This window comes from Mus musculus, chromosome 5 (assembly GCF_000001635.26).
Source record: "Mus musculus strain C57BL/6J chromosome 5, GRCm38.p6 C57BL/6J".
In the NCBI taxonomy this organism is placed as follows: domain Eukaryota; kingdom Metazoa; phylum Chordata; class Mammalia; order Rodentia; family Muridae; genus Mus; species Mus musculus.
In genome coordinates this window covers 25,052,200-25,069,571 of record NC_000071.6, presented here as the reverse complement: position 1 = coordinate 25,069,571, position 17,372 = coordinate 25,052,200, and the positions used below count along the sequence as shown (strand labels likewise).

At 51.3% G+C, this 17,372-nt stretch overlaps 1 protein-coding gene across 7 annotated transcripts in view; it reads left to right on the top strand.

Annotated features, from left to right (window-relative positions):
- Prkag2 (protein kinase, AMP-activated, gamma 2 non-catalytic subunit) overlaps positions 1 to 17,372 on the top strand; it is a 243,548-nt gene that overhangs the window by 36,711 nt on the left and 189,465 nt on the right. Inside the window, exon 1 of one of the 7 annotated variants that reach the window (XM_006535612.4) lies at positions 9,923 to 10,351. The exons of 5 other annotated variants lie outside the window; for them this stretch is intronic. The gene's annotated coding sequence lies outside the window, so the exon portion shown is untranslated. Of the gene's footprint in view, positions 1 to 9,922; positions 10,352 to 17,372 lie in introns of those variants that run through there. One more of the 7 variants, XM_030254043.1, reaches the window with a different exon arrangement.

The window sequence follows — 17,372 nt, the reverse complement described above, 5'->3', positions numbered from 1 at the left end:
GGTCCACGGCTCTCCCCCACAGCATAGCCATCAGGACTCATGTAAAAATGGGTGAGAGAAATGGTGAGTATGAGCCGAGCACCTAAGAAACAACAGACCCCAAAGCTCGATGGGAAGCAGTGGACAGACGTTGGGCTGTCTGTGACAGTGCCTCTAGTAGCCCAGGCTAGCCTTGAATTTGATCTACCCCAGGATGACCTTGACCTCTATATCCTCTGCTTCTGGTTCCTAAGTGCTGAAATTACTGTCTTGAGCCACAGCTGTCTCTCTTGTGCTACATTGGAACCCCCAGACTGGAGGGCCACTCTCGGCTTGGGTCTGTGCTGTGACAGAGACAAGAAAAGGGTATCAGGCACATGGCAGTTCTTTTGAAAAAAATTTTTACTTTAATTTTATTTCATATGCATGGGTATTTTATTTGTCTCTCTGTGTGTGTGTGTGTGTGTGTGTGTGTGTGAATGTGTGTGTGTGTGTGAATGTGTGTGTGTGTGTGTGTGTGTGTGTGTGTGTGTGTGTGTGTACAGTGCCTGTGGAGGACAGGAGAGAGCATAGAATACTCTGGGGCTGGAGCAATAGACAGTTGTGGGCCTCTGTGTGGGTGCTGGGAGTTGAACCTAGTCCTTTGGATGAGTAGTCAGTGATCTTAGCACTGGGCCACCCATCTTTCCTGTTCCTAGACAATTCTTATGGCTCTGCTGGAAAGCAGCACACGTTACTTCTGGGCCAGGCTAGCTGCATAGCCAATCATGATGGGACTGGGGAACAGAGAGGGGACCACGGCCATCCTGGCTTAAAGCACTCTAGCCACTGTGTAGGAATGTTCTGTCCTTACCATCAACCAATCTGCTGACCTCACACATTATCTTCTGTATCATGCTGGGAACCCGGATACTATGAACCAGCCACAAGTGTCTCCTTAGAACTGGAATGTCAGAAGCTGGAAATATAGCTCAGTTAGCATGGGCTTGCCCAGCATGCAAAGCCCTGGGTTCTGTCCCCAGCACTGAATAAACCAGTGGCATACACCTTCATCCAAGCCTCTTCTTGAGGAAGAGGCAGGAGGATCAACCGTGTAAGGTCATCCTTGATTCTGTAGGGAGCTAGGTGCCACCCTGGACCACTGGAAGGTCCCATCTTGATCAATCAAGAAATATTGGGACTCAGGATAACAGAGAGTGGAAACACAAGGAGAACAAACGTCAGCCTGAGCTGGGGTCTCTGACTGCAGCCAACTACGAAACTTCCAGCCACGGAATAATATAAACATCCCCAGCTATGGTATTCCCCGACACTCCTTCTTAAAGGAGAGCACAGGCTCTGACGTTCTCTCCCCTTCCCAGAGCCCCTTCTGACTCTTCTCTGCTTCTTGTTGCCAGTGAGGTGGTTAAGTTGAGTCAGTGGAACTTCGGGATGTAGTGATCCCCTCCCTCTCTGAGCCCCAGAAATTTTGATTTAGTAAGTTGTCAGTGGGAACCAGGTTTTGACCATGCTCACATCTGGTTAAGCCACTAAGGATGGGTAGGTTTGAACCCCTTCAAGTGAGGACCCTCCAGAGTTGCTCTGGGCTCCTGTCTCTGGCCTTAGCCCTGGGGAGGGATCCTAGGACCAGGCTAAGACAGGTTCTAGAAACAGCCTGTGGCAGCCAGTTTCTCTACCTCTGCACACACATCCGAACACCCCTCCACAGCCCCGTCGCAGCCACCTTTGCAGGTGACCGTGCAGTGACAGCCTGCTGTAGAGACCGCAAGGCCCAGAGCATGGCTCTCACCACTCAACGGCTACACTCTTGTCCCAGACCTTCTGGTCAGAGAGAGAGACTTACTGAGGTGCCAGGCACAGGGTGAGTGCCCATAAGTGGGTGTATTCTATCTGTACGTAAGGCTGGCTTCTGTATTATGGCTTCTGACTCTGGTGTCTTCTTGGAGGGTGGCATGCAGTTGACCCATAGCAGTAGGGAGAAGTCTCTTTATAAAATGGCTAAACTGGTTTTTAAATCTCAGCCTGTGTCTAACGTTTATTCAGTTTGTAGAACCTCTTAGCTAGGAAAACCGGCTGCAGGCTTTTCCTGCTCTTTCCAACTTCCTGCTCTTATCCCTGAGTAGCTGCAGAAGGGTCACGCCTGGCTGGGAGGAAAGTGGCCCTGTGCCCTGGTCACTTTGCCCATTTGTGACAAGCTGAGGTCAGGGGGCCAGTCAGACAGCTGAAGCTGGGTTTCCTGAGTGACAGGCTGAGAGCCAGCTCCTGGCAGGACTTTGAAGCCCTAGATATTCGGGAACACCGCCTCTCTGAGCTGAGATTGCTAGAAGGCCAGTTTGCCTGTTTACTCTTTGTATCAGAGCCAAACATTTTCCATTATGAATGCATGGTGCCCCCTTCCCTCCCAGAGCCATTTACACAAAAGGAAGGATCTGACTGACTTGCAGGCGTGCGGGTGGAAGCCTCCCTCGGGGCTGGGTGCACAGGGCCACCAGGTTGTTGTGCTGACCCTTCGCCTTACTCCCTTCCTGTCCACCTTGCTGGAGTGCTGCTGAGCCTTGCTCCTAATTTCGCTGAGCCTCCACCCTGCTTTCATGTTCTGCCCAAGCCTGCAGCACCTTCCCCAGCCTGGACCTACCCTGCTCAGGCACTCCCGACCTAGCCTATTCCGACCTAGCCCGGCGGAGCCCCTTCCCCTATGCAGCTGATAACAGGAGCACTTCTGAACTTTCTTCCCATGCCTGGCTCCAAAGCTCTCCCAGGGTAGGGCAGGGCCTGGCAAAATCAGAGCTAACCAACTGTGGTCAGTGAGCTGAGGAGGGGGACAGAGGCAGCAGCGAGGTGCTGAAGCAGTGCCCTGACCCAGGAGGCCATACCATCACAAGGTAGAGGACTTCATTTTCCTGGCTGTGCATGCCCAAGCTCTGATACCTGTCCGGGCTTGGTAAGATTTGAGTATCCAAGTCCAGTCGTAACCAAAAGAGAGGTAGCAGAATTTCCTGTGGTTTACCTCTGTCATTTCCTACTGTGTTTAAAGTTTGGAATCTCTGGTTCTCTCCACTTTCAATTGTCATAAGAACACCTCCAAATGAGGTCTGTTTAAAATCCAACGCGCACATCACCAAAATGGACCGCATTGCTTGGTAAAACGTGTGTGTGTGTGTGTGTGTGTGTGTGTGTGTGTGTGTGTTGTGTGTGTGTATGCATTTGTGCAAATGTGTGAGTGTATAGGTTAACATTTTTAAAAGATTTTATTTCTATATTTGTTTATGTGTGTGGGTGTGTCCAGTCCTCTGCCAGAGCAGCAGAGCTCTTAAGCTGAGAGCCATCTCTCCACCACTATGGATTTAACTCTTACTGTACCATGAAATAGGTGTGTCTGGCAACTTCATTGTACAGTGGAGAAAAATGAGGTCTACGGTCTACGTGGTTAAGTGACTTCCCACACTGCGGTGCTGCTAAATGACATCAGTAAGATTTGAATCCACGGAGAAGCTTCCAGCCTTCACAGTGTGCTTGGGGAAATGAGCCCCACAGTGCCTAACACAGGGTGGCCCTGCTGCGGGCAAGTGTGGAAAATGTTGGGTGCCCATTGTGTTTCTGAGGTTTTGGGCAGGCAGGACCCTGAGCTTGCTGAGTGGCAGCCCAGTTCTCCTGCTCAGCCATCAAGGTGTGGTGTGCTTTAGGTCACAGACCTTCAAAGCTAGAGCACCTGAGATCAGCCATTGACTCTAGATGACCCAACTCCCAGCCCCGAGATGCAGCTGAAAGGGAGACCTAGTTCTGGAGCTTTCTAGTTTATGTAGGAACAAAGAAGAAGACAGTCCTGGGGAAAGCCCCTGGTTTTTCTTCCTCACCCCATGCCCTCAGCCTCCACCTTACCCCTCCCATGAGGCCCTTAGTTAGGAATTGCTTCGAAAGCAGCTTTTTCCTTCTGGAAACGTCTTTGGTGGCTGCTGTCAACTCCAGCCTGCTTATTCATTGTCTCTGTGCATGACTTCCTTTCTGAAGTCCACAATACTGGACTGGGGTCCTCTCTGTCTTCTCTTCTTCTTGTGCCCCAGCTTGAGTCTGGGAGGGGACCCAAGAGACAGAGCAGGAACAACCCGCCTTAGACAAGAAACAGGCATAAATCCCTTCTTCCTCACTCCCAACACCCATGCTGTGAGCGGACTCCTCTCCCAGGCAATAGCCCCCACTCCTCAGGTCTGGGGAGCTTTACCCTAGATTAGCAGATGAACTTGTATGAGAAAGTCACATTCAGTCAGGGATGATGGCGCAGTTGGAGAGTATGCCTCTTATATAGGAGTGGAGCCCTGTATAAGGACCTGTATTAGATGCAAGCCAGAGCCCCTTGTGTTGTGGGGTGTCAGTCATCAGGACAGGGGCAGGGGAAGGTGGGCCTGGACAAAGGAGAGAGAGAGTGTGTGTTATTTGCCTCAAATCCTTACATGCTTCTTCATGCAACATCTTATTACAAAGGGCTCCACTGTAGCAAACATGAAAGAAAAACCCTTTCACATCTGACTTCTGATCTTTGGACTGTGCACACGTCAGGTTTGTTCAGCCATGTGCAAAGTGGATGGGGCCATCTTCATCATCAGGCAGAGGGTAAAAATCAGGAGTGTCTGGGTTCTTGCCTTGGCCCACACCAGTCAGCTGTGGTATCACAGGCAAGTCACTGGCCTTGTGGTCTTGTGGGACTAAGGGTTTTTTGGTGTGTGAATGGTGAGTCTGTCCTTTGACAAGTGACATATTTAAATACTAATGAGTGGTACAGTCCACATGTGAACTCTTGGTACACACAGCAGGCTTCGAATGAAGGGTCAGACAGGTCCATAGTCTGGTGACAGGGGAGCTGGTGACCCTGGGGGCAGTTTCTAAATGCTGTGGGATTCCAAGCAGTAGCTCAAGGCTCTTTAAGACCTCAGAGCATTCAGAGATGGTATTGACAGATGAACGACTGTTCTGTGGAAGTCCTGACATAGGTTTGGAACGATTCCGAGTGTCTCTGCAGTTCAAAAGACTGTCTTAAGCTCCAGCTCCATGCACAGGACTGGGCCACGCTGCCTGCCACAGAGCTTTGGCCTCAGCTCTTTTGTGCACTTTCTGTTTAGAGACAGGCCTGATAGCTAGGGACAGAGTGGTCTGTACACAGAAAGGAAACCTTAGAATAGTTTCCAGTTTCCTGTGATGATTGTAGGTGGCAAGGTCGGACCTGTTCTGGGCTGTTTGGCAGATTCTCTCTGAGCTCTGCCTTCGTCTGTCTGTCTGTCTGTCTCTCTTTCTTTCTTTCTTTTTCTTTTTTTCTTTTGCAGAGATCAAACTCAGACCTATATCAAGTATGTTCCTACAGAGTCACGGTCAAAGCCCAAAGGTTTGTGTTGTTTTTAATGGCAAAGCTCCATAGCATGGTCATTTGAGGTTATGGGCTCAGGTCAATGGTGTCTGAGCCCAGGGGCAAGCAGCTTGGGGAGAAAAAAAAAGGCAGGCTCTGCAGGGGTTCTAGCCTTCCCTGAGCTGCCTAGCAAGCCATGCATTGCAGACTCCTAAGGATTCCTACAAGGCCCAGTGGACCTCTCCGGAGGGTTGGTGTCCAGTCACCCTTTGAGAGGCTGCTAGGCCGGTCTGCATAGGACAGAGTTGCTGAGTGCAGGGGCAATGCTGGGCAGAGACTCCCTCTTGCTTCAGGGGCTCACCACGACTGCTGCCCTGGCCTCTGGCCTGAGACTGCAGCTGTCAGACAGGGGTAGTAGCACCAGCACTAGGGAGGGAGGAGAGAGATTCACTGAGCAGCATCTCTGTATTGAACTTATAGGTGCATGGCCAAAGATGGTGTGCCATCAGGCCAGTGTTTATGTTAGATCCTAGGATACTAAGAAATCCACTCAGGTGGCTATCCACAGACAGGAGTAGAAGGCACAAGATTTATATACATGTGTGCTCTGGATTTCTGGGCTTGTGTGTCACTAGTATGGTTCAAGAAATATTGTGCATGGCTTGAGGTTTTGTTGTTGTTGTTGTTTTTGGTTTTTGGGGGTTTTTTTTGGCCATATTTACTGTTTACTGTGTTTTGTGTCTTTGAAGTCACTGAATTTTTAAATGTAATTTCTTAATATACATGCTTAATCAGAGCCAGCTGGACAGTTTGATGTGACAATAATGTGCCCCAGAGACTATGGCAGCAATTGTATTTTACATAATTTATTTATTATCATTATGTGTGATGCAGATAGATGTTGTAACACATGTGTGAACGCTACTGACCAGCTTGGTGGAGTCTGTGCCTTTCACCTATATTCGGATTCCACTGATCAAACCCAGGTCATTCCGCCCTTCGGGGGTTCTATCTGCAAACACCTGTTATCCACAGAGCTATCTTGAAAGCCCTGTAGCCTCATTTTTCATTGCAGAAATAGTAAGTACAGACCACAGAGAAAAAAAAAAAAAACCAAAGATACAAAGAAGTGAAAGCAGGCAGATAAAAGGCTGGCAGTCTCAGAACAGTGTAGTCCGTACTGCAGTGCGGAGTCAGGCTGTGACGGAATCCGCAACATTACGGTCTCCATTTAGTAACTGTTCCACTTTGCTTTCTGTCACTGTGATGAACACCACCGAAGGCAGCTTGTGTGAGGGGAAGGTTACTTCAGCTTACAGGTTACAGTCCATCATAGAGGGAACGCCATGGCAGGACCCATGGAGGGAGGCTGCTTACTAGCTTGCTCCAGCCAGTCCAGTTCTCCCGTTGAGGCTCCCTCTTCCCCCGTGTGTCAGGTTGACAACGAAGCCTGCCCATCACAGTGACCATGGTAACTCAGCTTCTCAGACGCTTGTTTTCCTTATTCTTGAGGAACCGTCTGAGGGAGTGGGGTGGGGAGGTGACTCAGTTAGTGAAGTGTTTACTGTGTAAGCCTAATCACCTGAGCTTCATCGCCAGAACCCATGCAAAAGAGAGAGAGAAAGAAACTGGTGGGGGCTGGGCGCAGCGTGCTGTAAGGCACTGGGAGGCAGAGTCACAAGGAGCTCAGGGAGGCTGGCTGGATTCTCGCTGAATCCGTGAGCTACAGATTCACTAAGAGGCCCTGCCTCAAAAACCATGGAGCAGAGTGACTAAGGAAGGTGCGTAGCGTCAACCTCTGAGACCCCCACATACGTGTGCATGCGTATGTGTACACACCACACACATATGCTCTCGAGAGCGCACACACAGAGACAGAGACAGAGACAGAGACAGAGACAGAGACAGAGACAGAGACAGAGAAGAAAATAATGTGACAGCCTCCTAGGTGGGCTGAAATGGCCCCTGCAAAGTGAACTGTGAATTCAGTGAAAACAAATCGGTGAAAACCTATCATATGTGTCAGCATAGAGATGCCAGCACAGGGTCCCTCATGGAGCTGGGAGAACTTCAGAGTCTGCAGGTGCCCGCCTGTAGGAGATTGTGAGGACTTTGAGTGACAGGTGCAGCAAGCCCAGGAGGTGAGAGGAGGGGAGCCTTTGGGCTGTATCCCTGCTAAAGAGAGTTTGTCCCTGGGTGCCCCAAGCTGTCAAGTCACTCTCTCTCTCTCTATCTCTCTTACTTGCTTGTCCCTCATTGGGGTCTAAGAAGGGTACCAGAATGACACTTGGAAAAGTGAGACAGGGGAGCTGGGGTTTGTGTCAGGGAGCATCCCACTATGGCTCCTCCTGAGGCTGGTTCATACCAGCAATGGTGTTCAGGTTCTGCCAGGACCTTCTGTCCAGTGGCGTTTGCCTTCTGAGAGAACTGACTCTGCCTTCTAAAGTGAGAAGGCAGACATGCCTTCCCCAAAGGGGAAACATGAGCCCCTTAAGCAGTCAATGGAGGCTGTAGGAGCAAGACTTCACACAGGTAAAGACCGGCCAGGCGTGTGTTTGGAAACTGCAGGGAACAGCACTTGCTTTGCTCCTCAGTCTCTTCAGCGATACCCTGACCCTGACAGGTAGGCAGAGCTGGAGATAGCCATGTGCTCCACAAGTCATTTGCAGGCACCTGCTCCCAAGTGAAGCACACCTACCCATCTGTTTCCCTGTTTTCCAGCTTTTCCAGGCAAAACAAATCCACCCCCCTCCCCCAACCCAGGCTTGTTCATATGCTTTGGAATAAAGCACAAAGCAGTAACACAGGTCCAGCTCATCCAGGGAGCTGGTTGGAGAGCCAGCAGGAGAAAATACTGAGGTTGGCCAGGTCTCTGGTATGGCCACTTGCATCATGCCCAGAGGGCTGCTTTCAGGATCTGCCCTCTGCTCGGTGGTATATACAGTGGGTTTTGCTAAGCTCTGTGTTGATTCTGGTACTGCCCTCTGGCTCCAGAATAATCGTGCACATCTCCAGCTGATACTCATTTTGCCTAAATGCTTGTTCATCCATTATCCCAACAGCAACCCTGGAAGATGCTTAGAGCCAGTATTTCCACACAGATGGTTTTCTAAGAGGCAGGACCGGGGCGGCCCAGAGAAGGACTGAGCTGTGACACAGACCTGGATTGTTTAGGCCTGAAAAGGACCTTGCAGTATATCATTGTAACATTGCTCAGGTTACAGGAGAGAAAACAGTTTCAGCTTTGAGTGACACTTGAGGCGCATGGCCGCTTATGACAGCTGGAGCCATCAGGTGAAAGGTGGCTGCCGGGTCCCTTCTTGGGCTGAAAGTGACCTCAAGAAAGCCATAGGCTTGCCTAGCTCTGTCAGTAAAGTGCATGCCACACAAGCATGCCAGTCTGAGAATGGCCACCAGAATTCACACTAAAAACTGGATGTGGCGGCACACACTTGTAACCCCAGTGCTGGGAAGGTGGAGATGGGAGTTTCTGGAACTCATGGCAACCAGCCTAGCCCAATCTGTGACCCCCAGGTCCTGTGAGAGACACTCAAACACACAAGGCGATTAACTCCTGAGGAACCACATCTTAGGTTGTACTCCGGCTTCCACGAATACATGAACATACATACACATCTCAGAATCTTAAGTTGCCAAAGTTGTCTTGGGCCGCGTTCATAGGATCTTTGGTCACATGTGGCCCTTGGGTAGCATGTTAGTCACGCCTTTGGGCATAGAGAGTTTCTTGAAAGGTCCCAGGACATTGTCTAACCAGGTGTAGCGGGTCACACAGACACAGGAATGCCTGCTATGAAGGAGCAGATGTGCTGGGCTCAGCACCCCCTGAACTCAGTACTCAGAGCTCACCGCGCCAGAGCTCTCAGCAAAGTGCCAGGTCAGTGGCAGAGTGTTCAGGCGAAGGTGCCTCTGAGGGGACAAACAGGCTTGGGATTGTCTGATTTGAACAGTTGCAGTGAGCCCTGGGCTATTCGGCAGGGCACAGCGGCCCAGGGTGTGACAGAGGAGGTGAGGAGAGAAAGCTTGGTTTGTAGAGGGGTGGATAGCTCAAGTAGGTGAGTAATTTTCTCTCTCTAGGAATTCACTACCCCACAGGCAGCAAACGCTTCAGATGCCCATGCACCGGAAGCCAGAAAAGGAAAGGCAGTGGAGACGCAGGCGGGGCCCATGTCACCCGAAGGGGGCATGGGATGGCAGGTTGTCTGATTGGAGTCGGGAGACCTGGTATCAGTGAGGGTTTCACTAGCAGAACGTGTTTGTAGCTGGAGCTGTCATTCTTGCAAGAGAGAAAGTCTATCTACATGCTCTGTCCTCCAAGGACTAGGATTGTCCTGGCTGTCCTGATTTAGTCTGATTGCAGAAGGTAGGCTGCTGGTTTCCTATGAAGTTAAACTAGCCTTTGCCTGGAGTTCTGTAATTGGGGGAGGGAGGGGTGCTGGCAGAAGGAGCCAGAGACCTTCTGTAAGACCAGTAGCTGCTGCATCTCAGGCCTGGTTCCTTCCTCTCTTCATCCCCCTGCCTGGATTCCCATGGCTCAGCTCTGCCTCCCCTCCTGCTGGCTGCCTGTGTGGTACAGTTGCCTCCTCAGCAGGCAGCCCCCGACACAGGTGCTAATGACAGTCTCCCGCAGTCCTGACAGACAGAGAGGGTATCTGCCCGAGCCCTGCCATCATCTCAAACAGCAAACCAGCTCTAACCAACAGGACTGTCGCTGTGCTGTCTCAGGCCAGCTCATGCTGTCTGCCAGCTGCTTGTTGCGCTGCTCTGGGGACTGGGAACACGCCCAGTCCCAGTCCCCATCTGTTGCAGGCGTGAAGAGGCAGCTCCTGGGAGCATCCGAACCTTGGAAATCGCCTGAGCTGAGGGGTCAGGAAACCCCTTCTTGGATTGGCCTCTGGAAGGCGAGAGCAGGATTTGCTAGAGCAGAGAGAGCAGCTTGTCTGCCGCTACTCATCTCACCAGCCAGCATCTCACAGCCCAGCATCCGGAAGAGGAGACCTTGGGACCCCTCCGGGCTGAGTAAGCAGACCTTCCTGGCTGGATTCCTAACTGCATGGTGGTTGCACGCTCCCTGTGTTTCCTTCTGTGATGCATCTTGTCGCCTCTGTACACGACCGACCGATGTTGGCTGGTGCTTTGTTCTCCCAGAGGCTCTTATTCAATTAAACACCTCAAGGCTGAACAAAATGCTCCTTCACTCCACCGGAGCTGTTATGCCTGCCTCTTACATAACTTTTTCTCCGTGACTTAAAGAGAATAGTACTTTCGAAGGTGGGATGTGTGTGGGGTGTGCACTCATCACTGCAGACACTGGAGCAAAACCTGGGCTGTCTACAACAAGTTCTGCTTTGAGGGTCTTCTCCCTCCCTTCCTTCCCTGCTGTAAAGCTTGCTCCCAAAGTTGATGTCTTAGTGAAGCAGACACTCTCTCCTGAGTCATTCATTCAGTTTGACCCAAGTGGAAAAGACCGGGATGGTTGCAGGGGGACTTTGAATCTGGCCCGTACTGTCCTCTGAGCTGTCTAGACCACAGGCACATCTGGAGAGTTGGCCAGTCTCCTGCCGGAAGGAGGGGCTTTCTGCCTTGAGTTGAGAAAGATGTCGCTGGGGAAGGCAAAGGCAGGGCAGATCAGAGAAGGGAGGATGAGGGCCCTCCATTCTGCAGCAGGAACAGAGCACAGACTGACGGTGGAGGCTAGCTGAGCTAGGGCTGGCCAGGGCCAGGCCTGAAGCTGCAGGAGCCCTGCCCTGCCCTGCCCCACCCACCCTCCCTGGAAGCTGGTGCTGAGCGCTGCTCGCTTGCTCACACTGAGCCACTGCTATCTTGTTTAGGTTCTTTATTGTTGCTTATGACTCCCTTCCGCACACTGAAGCAGTTATGCCCAGAGAAAACTTCAGCATAGAATCCATGACCCTCATTACCTGCTCCTTAGTCCTCGTGCTTAGGAGCAATTCACAGTGCTGTTTGTTCCCAAGTCACAGCCCGAGGTCAGGGAGAAGAGGTGGCATTAAATAACTCCAGAATGGCAAAGCACTTCTAACCCTGAACTCAGCTCACTGTAGACTTTTGGAGGGTCCCAGGCCCAGCAAACATCCTCAGACCTGGAGACACTGCAGAGGGCTTCGGGTGCCATTCAGTGTGAAGAGTAAGGCACATGTGAGGAGAGTGTCAGAGCAGGGGTTCAGCCAGCCAAGGCTGTCCTGGGCATTTGATAGACAGGTGCCGTGGGACTCGGGGCCCATGACCCAGAACAGAAGCCTGACAATGTGGCCCAGTAGGTCCAGGGGCTCCCTTCCTTTCTAGCTGCTTCCCCAGAGTGCATGGGAAACACTCAAGAACAAGATAAACCTGAAGTGAGGTTTTGGTTGGGGTCCATTTAAGCCTGACAGCAGGCCTTGAGGCAGGTGCAGACTCACCGGAGAGGAAACTGAGGTCAGAAGGTCAACTTCCCTGGTGAACTGTTGGGGAGTGTGTGAAATACAGGGGTACTTCTGTTTTCCCTAAAGTCGTGGAAAGGCTGAGCCCAAGAGAAGCCCGGACTGCAGAGGCTCTCTGCCTGTTCTTTCTAGGGAGCAGAGTGGTGGGGGATGGGTGGGCACTAATGGACCAGGTCCCTGGGCTAGGGCTTTGTCATCAGCTTCCATGCCTGGCCTCTCACTGGATCCTATTCTCAGGATGGGGTTAAAAATCATCACTTGAGTGGAAGAGAGTTTTGAGCCCTGTGGGCCAGTCACTAAGCGTTCAGAGAATGAGACTTTATCCCCCAGTGGTACTGTTTGGCTAGGGTGTCCTGGAAATGCAGGTACTTAATTTGGGTTCTTGGAATTTTTGTAACGTTTGTTTGTTTGTTTGTTTGTGTGTGTGTGTGTGTGTGCGCGCGTGTGTGTGTGTGTTTGGTCAGAGGACAACCTGGAAGAGTCTGTTTTCTCCTTTTACCATATAGAGTTCTAGGATTGAACTTAGGTCACTGGGTTTATCAGCAATCACTAATTTAACCTATTGACCCATTTTTTTGATGAGTTTTTATTTAAATCTGAGGATAACTAACAGAATGCCTGGGTTTCTCAGCCCCTTCTAATATATCAAGTCTTTCATCTCACAAGATGCTGTAGAGAGCCATCTTGCCCATCTCCTTCACGCAGAGCCTTCCATTGCTCTGACTCAGGCTGTGAGCTAGTCTGTGTCACGGCTACATGTTTGCTTCTGAGCATTACTGAGTATTGAGCTGTGTTCTGCTGGCTCATACCAGCCGATTCAATTGATGACTCCCGACAGTCAGCTGAGGTCCAAATTCCTATTCCTGTCCATCTCCTTATTATCTCTTAAATAGCGATCCGGTGCCATGGACCCGTTTACCAACCGCATGCTGGGCACCACATGTTAGGTACCGGCTCCAGGCTGGCCGTTTTCTGTGGATACTCTCTTTTAATTCCCAGGATGCTCCTGGAAGGCTTTCTTTGTCTTACACATAGGAACTGAGGCCCTGTGAATGTGTACAAGTTGCTGCAATTGTACAGGCAGTAAGTACATGGGAACTGGGAGCTATGTTTCTACCTCCTCAGCCCCCCCCCCCCCCAAAGCGTGTGTAGGCCTGTTCCCAATTCTTGACACTTTGACAGCAGTGCTAGAGAGTGTTGACATGAAATCTGTGTGCTTTCCAGCCAGTCATGTGTCAATTTGGGCTAAACATCCTTGTCACAAGCACGACTCATATACAAGAACTCTAAAGGGGCTCTGCTGGTCTGTGGGCTCTAGTCTTAATTACAGAATTTTGAGTTTAAAGTATGATTGAAGTTTGGTGTGGTATGAATCCCAGCACTTGGGAGGCAGAGGCAGAAGGAGGAGAAAGTCATCTTTAGCTACAAAGTGAGTGAAGCCAGGCTGGGCTGCATGAGGCACAGGCTGAGAGATGGCTGCATAATTAGGAGCGTTGTGCTCAGTTCCCAACACCCACATCTGGTGGTTCACAACCACCTGCAATTCCAGCTCCAGGGACCTGACACCCTCTGGCCTCTGCGGGCACCTGCACACATGTGGTGCATGTGGAACACTTAGGCTCATACATGTATACGCTAAAGAAAATGTTTTTAAAGAGGAGGGGGAGATGAAGTAGCCATTGGAGTTGGGCATATTAACACAGATGCTGTAATCCTAACCGTAAAGAGGCATCTAGTCTAGGCCATGTGCAGCTACACACCAGTCTGTGCCACGTAGTAAGACTCTGCCACAAGCCAGCCAGCAAATAAACATAGAATTAAGCCATTAGCGCCCGTGGGTTTTACCACTCCTGTTCCCCAGCAGACAGCCAGGGGAATGAGCGTTGGGGTCCTGTACTTCTCTAGCTGCTGTAGCCTCAGCCATGACACCTCGCTGTCCTTGCTGATAGCCAAGTCCCAGTCCCCTCCTTCTGTTCTGCCCCTCATACGATGCCAAATGAAAGTGATTTTCTCCCTTTGACCCCTCTTATCCTACTGCAGTTCTACTTTCCCCTGAAGGTCATGGTTGTGTCGTGATCTTTCTAGAATCGTGGATTCGCTTCTCCATCTTCTTTTGTACTTCTCCAAGCCGTATCCCAGGGAACACAGGGAGGAAACTGGAGGAAAACAAAGCCAGTCTCAGGTTTTTGTTTTGATTGTGCTTTGCCAGAGAGGTGTGTGGTGGCATTTACCGTCTGACTGCTTTTACTGGAGGCTGCCATCTGCCACAATCATGGCTTCAGCTGGCTAGTCACCAGTGAGTGCGGGCCTGCTGAGCAGATTCCAGCCAATAGGATAAAGGCGGTGGGAACAGGACTGTCCACAGTCTGCAGTGCTGTTTACCAGACACCTGCAGGGGTGGGATTCCAGCAGCCCAGGTTGGGTGCCTAGGACAACAGAGAGCCAGGGACCCAGGGGTTCCTACTCCTTCTTATCCAAGCTCTCCCCTTTCTTCTCCCCCTCCCCCAACCCTTCCCGCTCCTCCCTTTCATTGGGATTGAACCTAAGGCAGGCTGGCTTTAAATTTATGATCCTCTTGCCTCAGCTTCCTGCGTAGCTGGGGTCCCGAGCCTGATCCACCAGGCCTGGCTTTCCTTTCTCTTGCTGGTCGAGGACTCCTGAAAATTGAGGGTTCCTAAAATTTCCTTTCACTGCTTTTGCTGGGAGAGAAGCAGTCTCAGAATCAGGATCTGAGAAGAGCTAAGGAGGTATGAAGCCCCAGCCCTCAGGAAAGCACCGACCCCTCGCTTTTCCAGCAGGCAAACAGCTGACCTGACTATAGGCAGTCTCTGTGATTTGCAAGCTGTGTTGGCCAGGTCATATGTGGAATCATGTTTGTAGGCTGGACATGAAACAGAGAGGCAAACCCGCCAAGCTGTTTCCTCGAGTTTCCTGGAGATGCCTAGGTGGTCTTCTGGAGTGAAATGACTTGTGCTCAGGAAAAGGTATCAAGGAAACTGACCAAAATGTTATCGTCACAGGGACTGACTAGGGCCCCCAAAAGCAGTGTGGGGCTCTGCTCCTCTTTCAGGCAGGGAAAATTCTTCCCTGCTTGGCTCTGAGGTGGAAGCTCTGGTACTTTCTAGAAAGCACAACCCATAGACCCTTCCTCCCGCTCTTTGTCAAAGCCAGGAAAGTGCTTAGAAATATTTTCCCCAGTAAAGGGCGGAGGGCGGCTTCTGCTTCTGCCTCTGCAAGTGAATTGTACTCCTTTGTTGCCTTTCCCCAAGTTCCTGGTCCCCAAAGCCGTTTCTGCCCAGCTAGGCAGAGGGATGCCTATGCTTAGAAGGTGGCATCAGGCCAGTGGCCACAGCTGGCCTGCACAGACACAGACATGGGGATGAGAACTGACGGATGCCTGTCACACAGCTGGAGGAAGCAGCTCTCTATGACCCCACCCACCACTGACTGCACCATTAGCAGAGCATGTGGGAAGGGGCTGCTGTTGGTCAGAGCCATTCGGTTGGAACAGAGTCCTTGAGGGCTGGTGGAATTTGTCCTTAAATGTCAGGTCTCATCTCCAAAAACTGGCCAGGCCTGGCTCAGAGCTGGCTGTGGGCATCTGTCACCACCCACTCTCTCTGAGTCATGCTACACTTATCAGCTCAGATCCAGAACCTTGGAATATGCCCAGAGTCAGGGAGAACTGGGAGGAAGATGAGCCTGAAGGGACAGAGGGCTCCTGAAGGGGAGAGCCTTGACCTACCCAGGCACTCTGTTGTACTCAGGTCGCTTGGGATATTCCCAGGTGCTCCTTCAGGTCCACCCAGATGCCTTGCTGGCCTCACCAGCTGCTGCTCAGCAGGCTTCCCATGCCGCCTGGAACCAGGGCATGGGGCCACATTGCCATAGGGACACTGTTTATGCAGGCCACCTCTGAAGAAAGGCTTGTGGAGGAGTCTGAAGCTTCTATTTTCCTCTTCACCTCCTGTCTCCCTTTCCAAAGCTCCCCCTTGCTTTATGAGAACCGCTTTCTCTTCCTTTGCCTTAAACCAACAGCTCTTCACTGGTGGACCAGAGCTCAAATGTAAGTCCCACCACAGCCTGCCTTCTGTGTCACAGGCTTCCCATAAAACAGATGTCCTGGGTTCCCCCAGGCCATCAGACGAGCCTTGTGTGTTCTAAGGACTAGCCTCTCGTTCCCTCCTACTCACATCCCGGGGTCCTCCTGCCCGGGCTCTGGGCAGTCACTGGGTCCAGCGGCCTCACACAAAGCTGTGCCGCATTATTCAGTTGTGCTTGTGCCGAGAGATAAGCACGTCAGCAGGCAATCGGACCCAAAACAAAACTCTGTGGTGCGTTTCAAATAATCCCAAACGCTTCCATCTTGTGCTTTCAATCCAGAGTCCTGGAGCTGCCAGCCATGTCTTGTCTGAGCGCTGTCACAACATACAGTCCCACACCTTCACACGTACACAACGGTACAGCAGAGCCAAGCATCACACACCAGTCTGCGGCACTTCAGTAATGAGGTCTCGGTAATGGCCACTTGGACAAAGTCTGGATGAGCAGTTCCTAAGTTCAGAAGGATTAAACACAATACACCCATCCAGGACCCACAATCCTCATGCTTTTAAGTAGCCACTGTCTTCTGGGGTATCAGAAGCCCTGTGTGCCTTACCAGCCTAGAGGGAAATGGCCACTGCTGCCTGCCACTGCTGCCTGCCACTGCTCAGCTCCTCTCTGCCTATGCCATCCAGGACCCACCTCAGCATACTCTCCCACAGACATGCCCACAGGCCCACCTCCCAGGAGACTCTCCATTCTGTAAAACTGAGCACACCGAACATCACAGTGGCCTCCTGCAGGTGCCGTCCTTCTCTGGTAATCTCTACACCATGCAAATTCATCTCTTCTCATGTCTCAGTGAGACTGGATGCTACCAACTCAGGGACGGGTTGGGCTTAGTGAGTCTGAGACATCTTGAAATACTGCCTGGACCTAAATAAGGGGGTCTGGCTACCGGCAGCATCAGCTCAGTTCCAACTTGGGACATCTCACGATGTCGGGCACACACCTCCTGGGAGAACTTCTTCCAGACAATTCACCAGGCTCTGGAATGTGTAATGTGGCCATTTCCTTCACCATAGAGGAGAGGAAGGTCTGACAGGCCCATGGGGCTCTGGCAAGGGAGGCAAGATGAACTGAGGATACTATAAGGTGATGGACTAGAGTCGTCACCTGAAGCCCAGCTGCTTCCTAAAGATTCCACCCCCCACCCCCACCCCCGTGGTCTGGAAAAGTTGGCTCCACATCCCAGGATGCAGTGTGGACGTTTCCCACATTCTGCAGATGGCTGGTCCGTTGTAGGTCCACTTTGATTGGGTGTTATTCACATGCAGTGTGGCTCATCAGGTACAAGCACAGTTGGCTGGGTTGCAATAAATGTACCTAAGTATGTAACAGCCACATCATGACGCAGACACTCCCTTCACCCCAAACAGGTCTTAGTGTTCCATCGTCACCATCCATAGTGTCCCTGTCACCATCTCCAAATTGTTACATGAGACTCCTGTCTATGTTTCTCTGTCCTGTATACCCCTACATTCCAGACCCAGCACAGA